Source organism: Pteropus alecto, unplaced genomic scaffold (genome assembly GCF_000325575.1).
Source record: "Pteropus alecto unplaced genomic scaffold, ASM32557v1 scaffold206, whole genome shotgun sequence".
NCBI classification, from domain to species: domain Eukaryota; kingdom Metazoa; phylum Chordata; class Mammalia; order Chiroptera; family Pteropodidae; genus Pteropus; species Pteropus alecto.
The window spans coordinates 2,782,070-2,801,089 of record NW_006438906.1 but is presented as its reverse complement, the minus strand read 5'-3'; the positions used below and the strand labels follow the sequence as shown (position 1 = coordinate 2,801,089).

At 38.2% G+C, this 19,020-nt stretch overlaps 1 long non-coding RNA gene across 11 annotated transcripts in view; it reads right to left on the bottom strand.

The window, feature by feature from the left end:
- The window catches only part of LOC107195934, a 48,515-nt gene extending 29,938 nt beyond the window's left edge, over positions 1-18,577 (bottom strand). For 10 of the 11 annotated variants that reach the window (XR_003047509.1, XR_003047508.1, XR_001517252.2 and 7 more), the window contains exons 1-2: positions 18,333-18,577; positions 311-457 (exon numbers count right to left, since the gene is read on the bottom strand). This is a non-coding gene — a long non-coding RNA (uncharacterized LOC107195934). Of the gene's footprint in view, positions 1-310; positions 458-17,658; positions 17,870-18,332 lie in introns of all 11 variants that reach the window. The other variant, XR_003047512.1, reaches the window with a different exon arrangement.
- Positions 18,578-19,020: the final 443 nt, after the last annotated feature.

Here is a 19,020-nt window from a genome sequence, read left to right as displayed (position 1 = left end):
ATTGGAAACAACTCGAACATTCAACAATCATATTCTATAAAATTGAATAATGGCACAACTAATAAAATATCATAGAAAAATCCTTGGTGGTGTGAGAATCTTTTAATAGTATTTTAAGAGTGAAAAAACATTAACAGAATAATAGGTACGGCATGTTCAATCCTGATTTTTTAAATGATGTGTCACCTCTACTTTGTCCTTATTAGATAATTACTAAAAAAATCACAGTATTACTCAAAATTCTTGGTTACAAGTAACAGAAACTCGGTAAAGATTGCTCCAGCTCTTTGCTATTATTGTGATACTTAACTTTTATGAGGGATCCTCTCGATGCTAGTCCATTGTGCAGAACATGAGCAGGCTGCCGAATGTTCTCATGCCTTTCCTTCTGTGACAAGTGGAAGAAGCTGTGCATTGGTCCGTCCCTCGCCATTTCTCACAACTTCCGCTCAATCCACTGACAAGTACCGAGCAGCAGGCCCAGCATTGTGTGCAGCAAACATGGAGGAGAGAAAGGAAACATGACTTGGTCTTCAAGGAGACTACTGTCTCTTTGGGAACACGCACCTCTGACTACCAGTATAGTGGGTTTGTGGAGGACAGGTAGGAAGCATGAAACCCAGTCTCTGGCTTAGAGACATAAATACATGCGGCACCTGTAGAATCATGCAAGGAGGCCTGTGACCAAATGCCACAATGGAGGGCTACAGACTGGCAGTGCTACAGAAGTGGAGGGCAGCATGCAACGTGGAGAAGGTGATGGGAAAAGGCTGCCTAAAGAAAGAGAGACAGCTTGGTTGAAAAGCATGAATGCTTTGTAGAATGAGGTTTCAGGAGAGAAATGCATTTTAGGCAGATGACTGGAGATGATTCAAAGCAGGACAGTCTGATGCAGTCATCCCTCTTAGAACAACCATCTTAAAAGTTATGCATAATACTTCACTTGTTTTAACAATCTCTGTATCTAAGAGAAATCCATGATGCTACTCTTGTAACTTGCCTCAGGAATGATGCGATCGATATTTTTAATATAATAAGAGCTCCTACAAATCAATAAGAAAAATATAAAAGGATTGGGATGATGGATGTTTCGCAGAAATAATCAACAGGACTGGCTAACAGAAATGAGTAAGGCTAGGTCAGCTACTGCAGGTGACCTCTTCGATTCAACTGGTAAACCCCAAAGTTTAACCAAGTCGGGGATAATTATCATCTTCTGGCTTTTATGATTCTCTCCTAAAATTACAAATGCTAAAAACAACATGTGGCCAAACAATATCATTGAGAGTTTTCGATATGATTCTTTATCCCAAAAGTTACAAGTTTATATTTCTCAATCATAGTGAGATAAGTATAAAAAAAAAAAAAAGAAAGAAACACTAACAGCAGAAGAAAATTCTTTACGACAAAATATGAGCATTTTTAGATGTTTCTCAAACTTTTCTTCCTGGTAAATACATTCATTAATAAAGAACCAGGCATTGTGAAGATTAATAATTAATTCCAGTCACTGTGTCAACTTTGATTATTTTAGGCAATTTTGGCTTCTGTCATTTCTTAGATAAGAACATTAATTATATATTTTTCTGGTTTAACTAATCCAATTGAGTGAATGGGAAAACAAAAATAAAATTTATTTCCACTACAGGAAGCACACTTGCTTTTTTCTTAATGAGGCTGCCATTGCATGTTGGTCCTAGGAGCAAGTGAAGTCTCGATCTGGCTTTGGCCGTATCTCAGGCTGGTTCTGTTCATCTGCAGACATAGGTGCACCCACCACCATCCTACCTACTCACACAAACTCACCCATACAGGTGTACCTACCAGGTGTCCTGGGCCCATGCTATCTCTCTTGTTATAATGCAAAGGGCTTCTTATACTACACAGGGTGGGTGTAGTAGATTGTATGGGTGGTTATTGACACACATTGCCCTCCCCTGGGTACACCATTGAAATCGGGCTTAGTCCGTGATTTGTGTTGGCCAATGAAATGTGAGCAAAAGTTACATGCATATCTGCATGGAGCTTTACCAGTCATTTTGGGCTTTGTCTGTTTCCCTTTGCCCTGGGCCCAGATAGCAACTGGTGTATCCCTCTGGGTTCTCATAAAGAGGACCAAGGTGACGATGGGCAGAATGTCCAGCAGTGCACAACGGACAGGCACCATGAATAAAAGAACATAAAGGTCTAATGAGGTTTGGGGCTGCTTGTTATTGCAGCAAAACTAAGTCTATTCCAAATAGTACGTTGGACAGAGAAAAAGGAAATTTGGAGACTCAAATGAGTGCTACTCCTGCTAAGTGGTCCTTAGGTAATAATTCAGTTACGTGGTCTCTGAGTTCTACCCAATGCCTGAACACTTAAACGAAGCCTCTCATGGTGGCCTTTTGTTGAGATGGTCATTGTTCTCTCCACTCAGGCCCCATTAAATCCAGCTTGTTCTCTCCCAGCCCTACCCACCTCTCTGCTATCATCACCTCCTTCACCTTAGTGCAAGGAAATCTTAGAAGTCCCGGGTGAAACAGGAAGTTCTGCTCACAGTCATGTTTTCCCCAAACATTTTCTCTCTGTGGAAGCCTTCTGTATTCCCCTGAGAGACAAGGATTTTGAAAGCTAATTCCAGGAAAACATCTTTTCTCTGCTGTAGCCCTGTCACTTCTCTCCCTGGAGGCAATGAACAGGGAGCCAGAACTTAAGCTATTTGAAGAGAAGACAAACAACACATTGCTTAATATTTCACAATTATTTCACACTGCCACTGATTTTTGAAACTTCTTGTTTGGAATAACACCTATAGCCCATCATTTAAAGTGACACTCTTCTTTGACATTAATTTTATTAATAACTAAGAAAATAGATCCAAAATGAGATGTCATATTTCCCGAATGCCTCATAAATTCCTTCTGATGACAATTTCATTTTAAAAAACTTCGTTAAAAACAACTTTAGTTGCATACTTCCTGCCCTTGAGGCATTTATAAATATGGAAATATAGAATCAAACATGTCACAAGATGAGAAAATATTATGGTGCCAAATGAACAGCTCAGAAAAACATAGCTCCATGAGGGCCATATCACACATATTGGTTCACCACTATATACCATGCACAGTCACCAGCACATAGTATGTGCTTAAGAAACTACTGTTGAGTGAATAAATAAATAAGGGCTTGAGGAAGTGAGCAGAAGGGAGAGAACACTTCCGGTTGGACTCCTGAGTGAAGATTTCCTATAAGAGTATGGACTCCAACTGATCTTTGGAGAAAAGGCAAAGAAAGCAAATTAAAGTCAACTCCACCTCAGCCTTTAATCAATTTATTAAACATGGTAACTGTCATACATTTCTGGTTTATTTACGCACACGTGTTTGTGGCCTAAATACAAGCCCGATTCAGTCAGATTTCTAAGGATGAGTCAGCATAAACTTAGTTTTACACATGCCCACTCTCTGTCCCTGACTCTGTTAGAATTGCCAGCACATAAGGTTTTTTGATGATGGCTTGATTAAAGCACTGAATTAATTTTGTGTCTTTAAATTTTGGGTTAGAGAACAATTTTGGTAAGTTTCCTTTATAGTCAATGAGGTGCTTTGTTTGGCTAAGTCACAAATATGTAAAAGTTTTATAATATAAACCATTTGAAAATTTTCTTGTGATGAAATTTAAGAACTTTTCAGGGATAATAGAACATAATATGTGTGTGTGAGTGTGTGTATGTGTGTGTGTGTGTGCACACGTACGCACATACACTCTTGCAAGATCATAAAACCTAGCTGCTTTAGAAAAATTTTGTTTTAATTTGTTCTCTGAAGTGATTAGCCATGGCTAGAACTTCATTTTTTTTTTTCTCTTTTGCAATGCTTTACAAAATGAACCAAACAACGGTCAATTTTGCTTTTTTATTCTATATTTTTTCTGTGACTCCTTTGAGCTCAATTTTGTTTAAAGTCAAATATTCAAAATATTTTAGAAAATGCTATCAAGAATTATCAGCATGCAGGATTCAATGCAACTATAGTTCTGTGTTTTCTTCAAAGGGTGATAGAAATTTCAACAACTCTTTTAGCAACCCTGAAAATTTGGCCTAACACTTGGGGCACTCATCACATGATACTTTAAATAATCTTCCAAATATCAGTTGTAATGATATCTTTCCCTGGTAAAACAATGGATAGGCCTAAAATTAGCTAGAAAAAGACAGCCGGGTCTATCAGGGGTTCTTCAAGGAAGATGCCAGAAAATCTTGATTAATGCCATCATTCCCTCTGGAATTAATTTACAGTTTTCTCATCAGGTGTGTTGATGGAAAGTGGTCATACAGTTCTAGTAATTGCCTCAGATTCCTGTGCTGTTCTTCATCAGGGCCTCTAATGAAGTCTTGAGTTGTAGCCTGGGGTTGATGCCAGACTGGAATGCAGGGAGGCTGAAAGCTGACACCAGTTCAACGGAGCAAAGGGCTCTGTGCTAAGGTTGTCTCCATGACAACCTGAGTATTTTCCTGGTGATGCATTTACACAGCAGGGTTAAAGTTCTGTGAAAGCAACAGCTGTTGTAAAAACAGTATATTAAATATGTTTCGGACTGTAAAATGTGCATTCTTCTTTGGAGAATTTCATTTGGAGAAATTCTGAAAGTACAAAATGGATTTAAAACTGAATTACTAAATGGTAGGATATTTATTTTGATAAAGCTCTATTCTTATTTTTTAAAGGGAGTATGAAAAAATTTTGATGATCCTTTTTTCCTGAGCATTCATTTTCTTTCAAATTATTGTTGTTGTTGTTGTTGTTGTTGTTGTTATTGTTATTATTATTATTGTCCAAAAAGTCCAGCCTAGAACACTGATCCCTTTGTATTGACCAGTATTTCTGTAGTAAGTCACTTGGCAAATAATTGGAGGCAAAAAAGCAATATGTGCATCCTGTAATTGAAATGATTTGTCATGCTTCTTATTTAATTTTGTTCTTTTCTACTTGCAACCTTTTAGTTTTTCATGCTAGCTGATTATTCTGATAGATATTTAAAAAAAGAAAGAAAGAATTTTTCAGACAGTCCAAAAATATATCAATATTTTTATAGAAAACTTTTGTTTTTTGCCTTTTGCAAACCCTGTGCCCCCAAGTTGATGAGCCTGATGCTACCCAGATTTACAAGAGGTGAACTGACCTTAATTCAAAACTCTGCAAGTCAATGAGCATCACTGTGGTATTCTGAACAGAGTAACCAACCATCCCAGTTTGACCTGGACAGAGGTTTCCCTGAGACAATGGAATTTCGCTGCGAAGACTGAGAAAGTTCTGGGCACACTAGGACTAGCTGGTCACTTTGGCATTCAAGAACTTTGGCCAGCACCTGTTAATATGTCAGGCTCTCTACTAAGACAAGTGGGTTCCAAAGTCAAATAGTCCTTGGTCTGTTCCCATCTCCTAACCAGGACCAGCTGGTCACTTTGGGAAGATTCAGTAAATCAAATTTGCCTCTCTACCTGAGTGTGCTCATACTATAACAAGAGATGATAAAAGGTGCATCTTCATTTATGGGTGCTGTGAACCAAGGCACTCTCAGGTAAGTGAATGGTGGTACCTCTTTCTACACAGGCTGCCATTTTCATTGGATTGAAGAGGACATCAAGGGCATCCTGATTTCCTCTGTCTCTACACCAGTAGAGGCCAGCATTGACCAGGAAAGCCCGTTCGTGTGGTACCCGCTCCTAGGGTCTGGAGACTGAGAATGCAAGAGTTTATCTACCTTGGCCAAATCATGACAGACCCAGCAAAACCAGTCATGTGGCATTTATTTCTTTCTTGCTTCTTTCCATTTGGGGATAGAGTAGAGGAAGTTTAAAAAGCAAATAAACAAACAAATGAACAAACAAACCAGTGGACTTCCAAGCCATAGAGAATAGTTGCTGGGAATATATTTCTAAATCAAATAAACCAAGATGTATGAGTTGCCTGTCTCCTTTGTTTAATGTAGGTAGCCCTGGGAAATTCAAAGACACATGAGATATTTTCCCTGTCCTTGAAAGTGAGCACCATAAAATTGGTCTATTCTCACTGTTTAGGAGTAAAGGAAAGGAAGCACCTAGCAAAGCTTCTAGGAACACATATCAGAAATAAAAATGGCAGCCAAAGGGATGCACACTTTCCTTTGTTCTCTACTCACCAAGATTTCAAGGGGAAAATCTCCCAGCCTGGCTGAATTCCCCAGCAGGGTATTCCAACAGTGGGGATAGAACCCCCTCATCAATCACACGCACTGGAAACTCCACACTTGACCATTCATTCATTCATTCATTCATTCATTCACCAGGTATTTATTGAGTATATGTCAGTCACTGATCTAGCTTCTGAGAAAAGAACTAGCAGTGGGGGAAAACTAAAAAGGTTCTTGCTCTCTTGTAGCTTATATTCTAGCGAGGGAAAGTGAAGTAAAACTCCATCAACATGTATATGCAACTATTTCTTAAAAATAAAGTCTTTAGAATAAGATTATTATAGCTTCTTCATTTCAAACAACTCCTTCAGATAAATCCACAGATTAGTGCTTCCCCTCAAATTCTAAACGATGGTATCTTGACTGACATTCTAGATACATGTTTTGTTTTGTTTTCCTGAAATTCACAACATGCATAATAGGAGAGTAAAACTAGCAAGTAGGTATTAAGAACTTGTCTATTAAAAATTGTCTGAACTAAAGTTAGTATGCATAAAGCATGATGTGGAACTTATTACAGTTAAGGTTCTTATAGGAAAGGTTAAAATTCATCTGTTTTCTTAGCCGAATGAGCTAACGTAGACAAGTAGATGAACTTAGCAACTGAAGTGCATTGTAGAATTCTAGTACAGAGATTTTGCAGGTAAATTGAACTTGATTTGATCTGCTTACTTGATCTTGAAGTTGGTTGAAATGGATGATTGGAAACTAGTTCTGCCAGCTAGTCTGTGGCCGGATTGAGCATATATACCACTTGAGGGCCACAGAACCGCATGGTTTTGAACGTGTACTTCTCAATGGAAGTAATAGTCTCGATGCAAAAGTGTTCTTCAAACTTGATCACACGGTTGTGCTAAGCACAAATTTCTCATGGTAGCTATGTTTTTCTTTATTTCAAGGATTCCATATCTTTAACTCAGATATTACAAATTTATTAATTCACTACTCGAATAATTTTTCCAAATATTTTGGTAGCTTTCTAACAGATTGACCAGAAACTGAAGCCCATGGAGAGCATTAATTTACATGAATAAACTAGTGGATCCTGAGGGTAAGTGACTGCATTTAACCCTAGATCCTCCAAATAAAAGCTACTACAATGCTTTGTTTATGACAAATACTCTCTCTCAGAATATGCATATGAACAAAAATGAAAAATAATTTTAATAAGCATTACATTCCACATTCAATACTATGAAGTGTTATTAAAGAATCTCTTCTGTTTGTAGCATGGGTAGCCGATAGGATTTTTCTTACTTTAAAACAGAGCTCTCCATTGTCAAAAGAATTCTATTTCTAGTTGTTTCGCAGGGAGAAAAGAAAGGTTAAATTTTTGTTCTTTATGAAATAGAAAAAGCTGTTTTGAGAAAGAACAGCTACATTGACGATATACCTGGTAAAATTCTGACACAAAATTTGACTCTTTAAAAATAAACTCATTTGGGGAGGGCAGCCATGAAATTGAACCTAACAGGCACCTGACAAATAATCTTCTCCTGGACCATCACTTCCTAGCATGGCACAGTTCTTAAGCATCTGAAAAGCCTAGATGACTTCTACATATAGCTAATGTCACTAGAGGTCTAGGGCAAGTAGAGAATACTTTGGACTATGGCTTATTTTAAAGGTTTGTCTTAGACTTACAATCCACTTTTAGAAGATAGAAATAAATGTTTTTAAAACCCAGTTTCTGGATTTGGGAGGGCAGGGATTGGACATGAAGTCCTGGGATTGAAAACTCTGTGTCCTCAAACTACCCTCATGAACCAGTTTCAATATGGAAAAGGGCCTCTAAAGGTGCCTTTGCAACTACTGACTGCCCGTGCAACAGAATAGAGATGGCCGTGGACCGGAAACCAGGAGATGGAACTTTTTGAGCTGGCTTTCTCATTAGGTCATTGGCCATGTTTCTTTAGGAAAATTGTTTAACTAATCTAGGGGTCTGTTTTCTCATTTGGAAAAATGAGAGCCTGAACTCTGTTTTCAGTCCTCTCTTCTACACAGAAAGGATGGGACGCTCCCATCCTCGGGCTGTGCCCCACCTCTAGGACAATCCCAGCTACCTGCACTTGGAACAGAGAGCAGCCTGCAAGCTTGTAAGAGAAAAGCATCTCCACTCTTATGAATCTTTTCAAAATGTTAAAACAACAACAGATAGAAGTACTGTCTGATACCTTTCTGATGACAGATTTAGTATCTTTCTTAATGGGGGATTCCAATGATCCTTTAAAAGTGAGTCTGAAAAAGAAAGCTTGAAAAGAACATACGCTATTTTCTCAAAACCAAATTTTCCCTAAACTATAAACCCTTTCTAGATAGATCAATTTCACCTAGGTAGCAGCTTATTGATTTGAAACATATACAATTGGCCCCTTAACGTCTAATTTGCTCAAGAATTTTTGGATGTAAGTTTTTGTAAGTTTCCAGAAAGCTACCTTGTAGTATAGCCAGTTTCCCAGAACTGAAAACAAATTAGATTAATCATGCTAGAAGCTAAATAAAAGTGCCTTGTTGGGGCCTGTTTGGGCAAGCCCCAGTGCTCTCTTCAGTTGGCCAAGAGAAAAAGAGCATCTAGGAGGGCTTAGCTGCCACTCACCCTGCACAAGAGTAGCAATGTGACTCCCTGAGCCTCAATGTGGTTTCATTTCAGATCGCCCTTCAAGCATTCAATCGATAACAGAATCTTCTCTTGCAGGAAAAAACAAATAGGCACAGGTTTCAGTGATTTTTACTTCTGGACAAGTATGATTTTCGAACACTTGAGCTCAGGATTAGCGAGGCTTTAATGATCATCTAGCAGAGCCATTTTTGCTCTTCTTGATTTGCCGGGCATCTCTCCCCACTCACCCTTCTGTTCTGCATTTCTGTAGTGCACCGCATCTCTTTATGTATGGGGGTATTGACAAGCCTTAGAGAATGTGTGGACCTGACAGCACCTGGCACTTGATTTGTTGTTATCGATTTCTTCCTTATAGCTGCATTAACTCTGCTGCATGTAGAAGAGTGGCTGCAGGAACTCCGCCCTTGCCATGTGTTCTTAGTCCAAGAGCTCCCAGCACACATGGAACCCAGCCTGCTGTTGCATGAGGCTGAGTTGACTCCCAGGTACTGTCATTTGATATTTCCCAGTTCTCACTAGCGTTCAAGAACTGAAAATATTTGCTTTGTGTTGGCTCTACAAAACCCAGTAAATAGCAAACTTTGCTGGGACCAGAACACATGCCAAAAGAGCAGAGAGAGTAAGGTCTGAATAGACCCAGTTATGCTTAAAGGAGGGGTTTTTCTTAGTTGGGATGCAAAGCCCAGAGGCAGTCAAGTCTCAGAGTCCTTTTTTCTCTAAAGTCAGGATTTACCAACCAAGGCTTTGGAACCAAATAAAAGTATGATCAGCCCCTCCCCCACCCCTGTTTTTATTGCTAAATCTCTCTCAGGGAAATGTGGCTGAAAAGTGTTTTCTGATCATTTTCACTGTTTCTATTACGAGCTTGCTCATTCACTCAATGAGTTGATCAATTTTTACTGAACTACCACCATTTTCTAGACTGTTCTGGGTGCTAGAGATTCAATAATGAACAAGAAGAGTCTCCATCCTCAAGGAAATAAATCAATGGGATAATTTCAGATGGAAACAATGCATATGAAAAACAAACTAGGGATTTGATAGAGAATAACTGTGGAGCCTTGTTAGATAGGAGATAGTAGTAGGCACTTCCAAGTATAAGACCCAAAGGAAAAGAGGCAGCCATGCAAACAGTGGTAGACTAGGTTTTAAGGCAAAGGGAACAGTCAGTGTAAAGACCCTACTGAGACAGGAAAGAACTTCATATGATAAAGGAATCAAAAAGACACCAGGAACTACGTGAATGAAAAGAATGGCATAGAAGATATCAATCGTTATCTCACGATTGTAGCTTTTTCAAGCTTTAGATCCTCCTACCATCACTTCAATTTTTTATTCTTGCACATGACACTATACCTGTTTCATCACCAGGACTATCTAATGATTGATGTAAGTATGTGAATTTCTTGAAATTATGTAGCAACAAAATGAAATGCTGCTAACATCCTCCAAAGACACAGTGAAGTGAGGTAGCCCAAGAGGCTCCGCAATCCTATGACACGTGGCCACAGAGTAACCTGCTCTAAATTTTAGGTAATCATATCCTATATTTTTTCGGAATTCTTACAGAACTTCAAGTCAGCATCATCCAGTTACAATAACTCTCCAAGTTAGCCCAGAGTTATTGTAAGTTGAGTTGAGAGTTGGCATCAAGCAAGATGATAAGTGTAGTGGGGTTGGAATCTACTGGAAATGGCTGGCTGGGAGTTCTGCTGCTGTCCTATCTCCGTGTGTCCTAGGGAAGGTGACTTGCTTTCCTGAGCCTCAGCTTCCCTGTCTGTTAAATGGAGATAGTAACATATAGTTCCTAGTATAGACATTGCAAGATAATATTTTTAAAAGTTTTTTAACATTTTTTTAAACTGCAAGGTAACTTTTACATCTCTTTAAGTGAATAAAGTTTTATTAAATTATAACCACATGCAAATAAGGACGTGGGGCATCATCACCAAATGTTGGCTTCTGGTCCAAGCACTTGTCATTCAAGTCGATTAATTTTAAATAGCAGAGTGGTATGTGGGGAAGATGAGCAAAAATGCTCTGAAAGCATTCCAGGGAGAATCATAGTTAGAAAAGAGACTGCTTCTGCATCTCAAGAGTCAAGTTGGCTGAGAAAACGGGACACAGTCGGATACAGCTGGCTCAGGTAGGGGTGCCAGGCACCCAGCAGCTCTCATGAATTTTGTCTCACGGTCTCCACCTGTCTCCAGCAGCATTTGCTGGCACAGTCAGGCCTGCTGTGATTTCACGCTGGGGGCTCCTTAAAGATTCCTTCTGGTTCCTGGCATTTTCCATTGCATGAGAAAACCATACTGAAAAAAGCTAAGTGATTTTGTTACCATTGGGTTCAGTGGGCCTCGTCATCTCATAAAATAAGCCACGTGCTCTAAAGGATCACTTTGGTTTCTTTAAACTCTAAAATTAAACACTCTTAGGATTCCATGTGTGTAATATCTTTACGTACAGCTTGCTATTATAGGTAAAGACATCAATGTCAGAGCAGCTTGTTAATTTCTCCTGCATTTCTTGAATCAGCCCCCAGAAAATGGTTTTTCTTTAGATTAAGAGATCTTCCTATCCTACAGGCTTTAAATCATGAGCCAGACTATTATGATTCTCTTTCCTCTTAACGTATTATTTATTAAAAATTAGAGAATGAATTATATAGTGACGAAAGATGTAACAATAGAAGGATGTTTTTATTTAAAAAATTGTCAAGGCACAATGAAGAACAATGTCTATTTGTGTATTTCTGTGCTAGTGCATATGGTCACTACAATTTTATAACTTTTGCCACCTTGTAGGACATACTCCTCATTGTTATTTTTAATCATTGCCTTCATTCTTGAAATTTTTTACTCTGATATGTTGATTTCATGTCAAGTTCCATGAAAAATGTTGCCTGAACTTTTAATAGAATTAAATTATTGACTAATTTGAAGATAATTCATATCTTTACGATGTTAGTTTCTTCTCTAAGGACTTGATATGCCTTTTTATTAATTTAGAATATAAATTTAAAATGTCTTTATATTTAAAATGTTTAATAAAGTTATTGCTAAGAATGTTGTATGTTTATGCTACTTTGCAATGAGGCTATCATTATATCTTCTAACTAGTTATTTCTATATATGAACTAATGCTGTTAATTTAGTTAATTAATGTTGTATATTAATTCTGTGGTTGCCCACCTTACTGAATACATATATAAATATATATATATCAGATATGTACTGATATATGCATATATATGTATGTGTATATATGTCAGAATCCAAAAAATATAAATAGCTGCCACAAATCAATAAGGACAAATGCAAAACCTGGTAGAATATTTCACAAAGAATAAGAGCAGGGAAATTACAAACTAGGAAAACCAAATGGTCAATAAATGTATGAAAAATGGTTTACCTCATTAATAATTAGAGAAATAGTATTATTTTATATGCAAATGTAAAACAGGAGATACCGTTTGGTAACAATAAGGCCAACAATACCAGATGCTTGCAAGAATGGGGTAGAGGAGGAGCCACACACTCCTAATGCATTACAAATGTGTATGACCACTTGGGAAAACAATCTGGCAACATCTGGAATACTGATGCATCCCCACTTCCACCTTCTCCATCTAGCAATTCTATTTCTAGCTATATATTTTTTAAAGAACCTCTTGCATCTGTGCACAGGAGATATGGTATAAAAATGTTTAGTGAAGCACGGTGTGTGATAGTAAAATCTGTCAAAACTCTCAATGTCTATTAATGCAGTAAAGGGTGAGTAAATTAGGATACGTGACGAAATACTCTATCTTCATCAAAATGAAAGAAATAGAACCATCAGTATTGCCTTGGATAATTCTTAAAACAATGCAGAACAAAAAAAGCAAAGAGCAGAATTTGACATATAAAACGATGTGATTTGTGTACATGCAAAAAACACGGAACGATGCCGTTCTTAGGCATACGTACATGTAGGAAAAGTGTACAATGTGGACTGGAAGAGCAACGCACCACGTCCTGAGAGTGAAGGGGACCAAAGTATTGCCACCCTGAAGGAGCCCTTGGGACACTAATGTTAAGCTATTTATTAAGAAACAAAAGACTGCAAAAGAACCTTTGACCCCCTTTCCTACCCAAGAGATTCAGATAGAAAAACCTGCTTCAGGAAGGAAATCTTAAATGTTTGCCTTAGCCTGATTAGCCTAATTTGAATTAAGTATGGTGAGTAAAAATGCTCTAGGTAGGGGCCTATTAGCTAGATACCCCTGTATCCCATGGTTTTAGGTTGCCTAGCAAGAATTTGCCTGTCATGTGTGTCCCCGCCTTCTTAGACTACCTGTGAATCACCCATTCTCACTATTAAAATTTATACCCACCTACCCCGCTTTCTCCTTTGTCCAAAAATGTCATATACACCCAATGTTGCTTCACTGTCTTTGGAATTTTCATGCTTATGTTAATTCCCCATATTCATGTATTAAAATTTTGTTTTTCTCCTCTTAATCTGTCTCTGTTAATTTAATTTTAGCCAAGCTAGAAGAACTTAGAAGGTAGGAGAAAAAGTATTAATTTTTTTAGCCCTTACCTGATCACCTCCAGCAGGGAGGGAAGGAGGGAAGAGGGGAAGGGAATTGGAGTAGGGAGGCTGAGAGGGAGAAGGGGAGAGAGAGAGAGAGAGAGAGAGAGAGAGAGACTTCAGCCGTAATATTTTTGTTGTTGTTGTTAAAAATAAACTGAAGCCTAAATGACAATATGCTAGATTTATTAATTATGAATTTTAGGTATGTAATTGTTTGTTTATTATACTCTGAACCTCTCTGAGTTTTTAAGATTAAAAAATTAATCTCGCATTTGCTTGCGCTAAGTAGCAGGCTGCCCTCTACAGTATCCCCCAGCCAACTTCACTGGTAGATTACCTGTCTGACCACACATCTGAGCTTTCACTTTCCCTGCTTTATCACATGGCCCTATTTACTGCCTACTTAACACCTATCACTGTCAGGAAGTGGAAGTGTCCTTTTTGCTTATCTTTTAATCATCTGCCCTCCCACCTTTCCATTGGAATATAAACTCTAGGAGGTCAAAGACCTAGCCTGCCTTCTACTGTAAGCTGGAGCTCTCTGGTACTGCCTGGTCCACAGCTGGGTCTTGCCTACTGAATGAATGAAAGCTGCATTGTAAAGCAGAAGGCAATTTTCTTCCTTAGCTCTTCTATCGGCACTTAGACACGGCTAGCTGCCTGCAGTAGTTTCCAACTTTCTTTCAATGTTAAACTGGAAAAATTTTTGCTTTTCAGAAAGGAACAAAGATGAGGCTATACATTCTTTTTTGATTTTCATATTATTCCATTTTTCCTACTCAGGAAAAAGGTCCTCTGAAACTCATGCTAGGACATCACTTCAACTGACTTGACCTCTTTTCCCGGGCCAGGGACTTTGTCTTACTGTGGAGGCCTGCTCTGCCCAGCGGGTCCCAGGAGATCCTATAAGTCACCCAAGGGATCTGTTTCTTAAACGTTCTGAGTGCCTTGGCTTTTCTTCAAACACTTAAAAACATATTCAAATAAAAAAGGCAGTGAGGAATGGGTGAAAGAGTCAAAAGGTACAAACTTCCAATTATAAAATAAGTCCTGGGGATGTCATGTGCAACGTGGTGACTATAGTTACTAATGCTCGGCATTTTATGTGTGAAAGTTGCTATGGGAGTAAATTTTAAAAGTTCTCATCCTAAGAAGATACGATTTGTAACTATGGACGGTGATAATTGTTAACTAGAATTATAGCCGTGATCATTTCACAATATGTACCGATATCAAATCACTATGTTGAACACCTGAGACTAATATAATGTTATATGTCAATTATATCTCACTTTAAAACATTAAATAAAATAGGAAACTTTCAAAAAATCTTAATACTGTAATTTTATTACATAAAAATAGAAACCACATATTTGCTAAAAATGGATTATTTTATTAATTTGTTTGCCCTCGTATTATTTTTTATTATTCCTTATTATCTTAGGCAGACACTCCCCAGTCGTTTCCTTTACATTTGCATTTTTAAAAGCACTTTTAAAGGGAACCACCTGAATAAATTATTGGCCGATTTTTTAAGGACAATATTCTTAAAAATGAGCAATGTCATTGTAATAATGATGCCATCATAATATTTGCCCCATTTATCTGAGTCTTCTAAGATTTGTCTCAAAAACATATGCTAGACAGAGCTGTATCTTTACAAATGCAAATGTTAAGGTGCTTTGCATGAGATGTATAATTTTTCTGGCATAACTGTTTTAAATACCAACTTGTGAAATTGCAAGTAGGAAAAAAATAGCATGTGTGTCATTAAAATTTTCAGGTGTACAAATGTCCGGTTTCCATTCTCAGAACCATTGTAGTGCATGTTTCTGAAAGATTTTGTCTAGAATTCGCCTCTAGCAGGAGGGAGGACAGACCAGAGTCCACTTGCAACCTGGCCCTGAGCCACTGAGAATGAGGAAGAAGCTGGAGCAGAAGGGCCATTTGTCTCTGTTATTAGGAAATAAATCAACCTTTGTTTTCCTGGCCGAACTCAGGGAATGTCATTATTACCAAATAAATTGTGTCGTTACAAATCAATCAGGCCACCTTTCATTTAAATGTGAATCACTTCAATTGTCTGGGCTTCAAACTTGATTCCACCCCCACGGAAATAAATGATGAGATATATAGATCATTCAAACTCTACATTTGGTACAAAATGTTCTACAAAAGCAAGTTTTTTTCAAGATTAGTCATCAAACTAACTCGTCATTCAATATCCTCTCTTAATAAAGGGGGTGTCATAACGCTTTCATTGTGAATATAAGATCAACTTGGCAAAAAGTTAAAGGCTGTCTTTCTCGGAATATAGCAAAAATGACACTTTGAGATAACGGTGAATGAGGCAGTTATGTTTGATTACCATTTGCATATTTTAAGATCTGTCTTCTAATGATAAATAGAAAACAGAGGTATAAGCTTTCATTGCATTTTGAGAAACTTTCCTCAGGACTTAAAGACGGTGGATTGATATTTACTTTTAAACACGTTTCAACCTACATTTTGCTGAACAGGAATGTTGTAACTAAAACAACCTTAGATTTTTAAGTTCTGCTACTGGAATTTTTCACATGACTATAATTTCATTAATGTACAGTTAGTTATAAGCAACATAACTGTGAACTAATGATGCTACTCAGCCAAAAGATTGCCCCATTTCCCTCTGGTTTTTGCTCTAGGTTCTCACACTGTCCTTTCTCCGTGACCTCTCTCCCACCTCTGACCTCCTCCCCAGTTTTCACCCTTGCTTTAACAATTGATTTATGACGGGCCCAGGGAAGGGTCAAGCCCACTTTTATGGTTTGCTTAAAATATTTCTTTTAGAGTGAGCATCAGAAGTGGTCTTCAATCCCTGCTAAACTGTTTCCCTAAGACCTCAAAAGAGTTTCCTTTACTGCCCATCATCGCACCTTATTTATAACGTTTGTACTTGTGAAGAGAAACTCATTAAATAAGGCAATTTTGAAACTTTTACCAAAATGAATAACTTATAAGAGATGCAAAATTTGCTTCCCCGCCATGAGAATATCTGTGAATGCGTACAAAACCCAGGGTGGGGAGGCGTAAGGAAGAGAAAACAAAAAGCCACAGAAAATAATTATTAGCCTAGGATTATTTCTTTTATGGGATCTATTTTTCTTTTACGCTTGACAGTTTGATCTTCGCTAGCACTGAAGCCTGCAGATCTTTGGGTATACTCTTACATTCATGGCCGTAACAGTAAATTTCACCCTTTTGTTTAATTTGACTTCCTGTTGTTGTTTCAATGTACTAAGCAATCGCCAAATTTAGGAATGCTTTTTAAAAACTCTGGTTAATATAACTGACAATTTTTTTTTACAGTTTAAAGATTTTGAAGATAGAAAACGATTTGAAAGATATAGGGCTATTTATTTTCAAAATACATATACAGTCTGAAGACCAAATAGTGCCTAAAAACAGGAGGGATTAAGCTAAGATTTCTGGCCTTAATGTTCTAATTTGGATCTTAACATTGAACTTTAGATTGCTGTGAAATATTTGCTGCCCTGGTGAGCTTTCTTTAAATAACACCATATGATACTTCTATAGATGGCTTCCCCAAACTTATTGATCTCCCCCCTCCTAGGTCATTAAAAATGTGATTTATTAGTCTGACATTTTTAATAGGGCAAAGCTCAGAGGTTTATTGTGATGGCTTTCTCGCTTCCATGTTGCTTTCAGCTGCTACCACGACGCAAAAGCTGTCAATATAATACTAGGTTGCTTTCTAATAAGAAACTGGCTTTTTAAAATTTATTTATTTAACTAAAGGGCAATCTCTACATATTTAAAGTGTTTTACACCTATTACACAGCAATGAATTAATTTTTCCCATTTCACCCTTCTCTTTCATGTGAAGCGAGGTGTTCCCCCCTAATTAAATGCCCTCATTTTCTTAGTGTGAGGCTTGGCAGGACTCCAGAAGTGAGCAAGCTTGAACCGAAGGGTCTGCTGCCAACAGTCTGTGTGATCTTAAACAAAAGCATAGGTCTCTGACCCACTGCCTTCCTCAGCCCCGGAAGGAAACAGGGCCACAAACTAGGAGTCCTTCACACACGAAATTGCAAATCCAGCCATCTAAGTGCTACTGACCTAGTGCAAGAAAATAGTCCAAATTAAGGGACTGTGGACGCTATTTTAACTTCTGGTCTTAGTGGTCATCAATCTTCATGAATGCAAACAAATATGTGTGCCCACCATCAAATTTAGATTCATACCTCTGGATTCTGGCTGGTGCTCAGCAGAAATTCTGGGAGCAGGGGGTGAGTAGCATGTAAGGAGCAGGCGGTATTTGAATGAGGGAATGATGTGGGGCTGGATTTCTGCCCCAGGCTTGAACCTTCTGTCCCACTGGAGCCATGTAGCTCCTTTTCTTCAAGTTCCCTCTAGTAATGCATGTCTAATTTGCATGTGTGTTTTTCATAGGAGCTGAATGGGGCGGGGGGGACAAGGAAAAAAAAAGAAGAGAAGACAAAGTGTTTTGAGAGAAAGAGCTATGGTTCTTTTGATTTTAGCCTATTTAATTGCCCACCACACCATGGATATGGCACAAACTCAGAATATCAGCTTCACACCTTCCAAAGGCTGTTTAAATCAGAATCCTTTTTTTTTTTTTTTTTTTGGCATTCATTTCAATAGCAGGCACATGTATGCAACCTAAGAGACACTGAGATGAGGAGAACCTGGCACAGGTCTGTATCAGGGCTCTTCTGAGAATAAGAAACTATTACATTTCAGATCCGTTATATGTGTGCGTGCTCTAGGCTACCAAGACTGCTCCTGAAATTTTCTTGACTAATCCTTTTGAAGCAAAATAGGTGACACCAGTAGTCATTTTATGATGAATTGTAAAATGCCTCACATGCTTTTTTTAACCTCTCTCTTTACTTACCTTCTTTACTTCCTTCCAGCAAATAAATGTGAGTGAGCGCTGTGGGGAAGCAGGTGCTGTTGACCAGGATGCTGCCCTTCGATGAGGTTCCTCCAAGAAGAGGGTACCTGTTTCAGGTCCCCATGTTTCATCTGTTAACATCTGTTATCTCGCATTTTGATTAGCAGCCCCTCTTTCGCTCTCGAAAGTATCCTAGTTTGGACGGGACAAAGGGGCACTTCACCGACGTGGAATGGGAATGGAATTCTGTTTCGGGGTCACATTCTTGCCCTTAGTGGTGAAATGTGGCCACAGGGAGGACCAGCCTGTGTCACATGTTTCAAAGTCATGCAGACCTGAGTTTGATTTTTGGCTTTGTCGACATTCTTTAGATTCATGAACGTGAGCAAATGACTTAATCTCACTAAGCCTCAAATTGCTCACTTATGAAATGGGATGAATGATAACCATTTATAACATATTATTAAATATAAAGCATCCAGATTAATGCTTGTAAGCCAGGGACTAAGTTAGAATTTCCTTTCCTTAATTCCTGCCCCCTAAGTATACTGGCAAAAATCTTTTCAGTTCTAAATTATGTCTTTATAGCTACACATCAATTCTGAGAGAAGTAATAAATCTATGGTGTAATGAAGGTCAGAGACTAGACTATCATTTCCAGTTCTGCCACTGTCTTAATCCCTGTAAG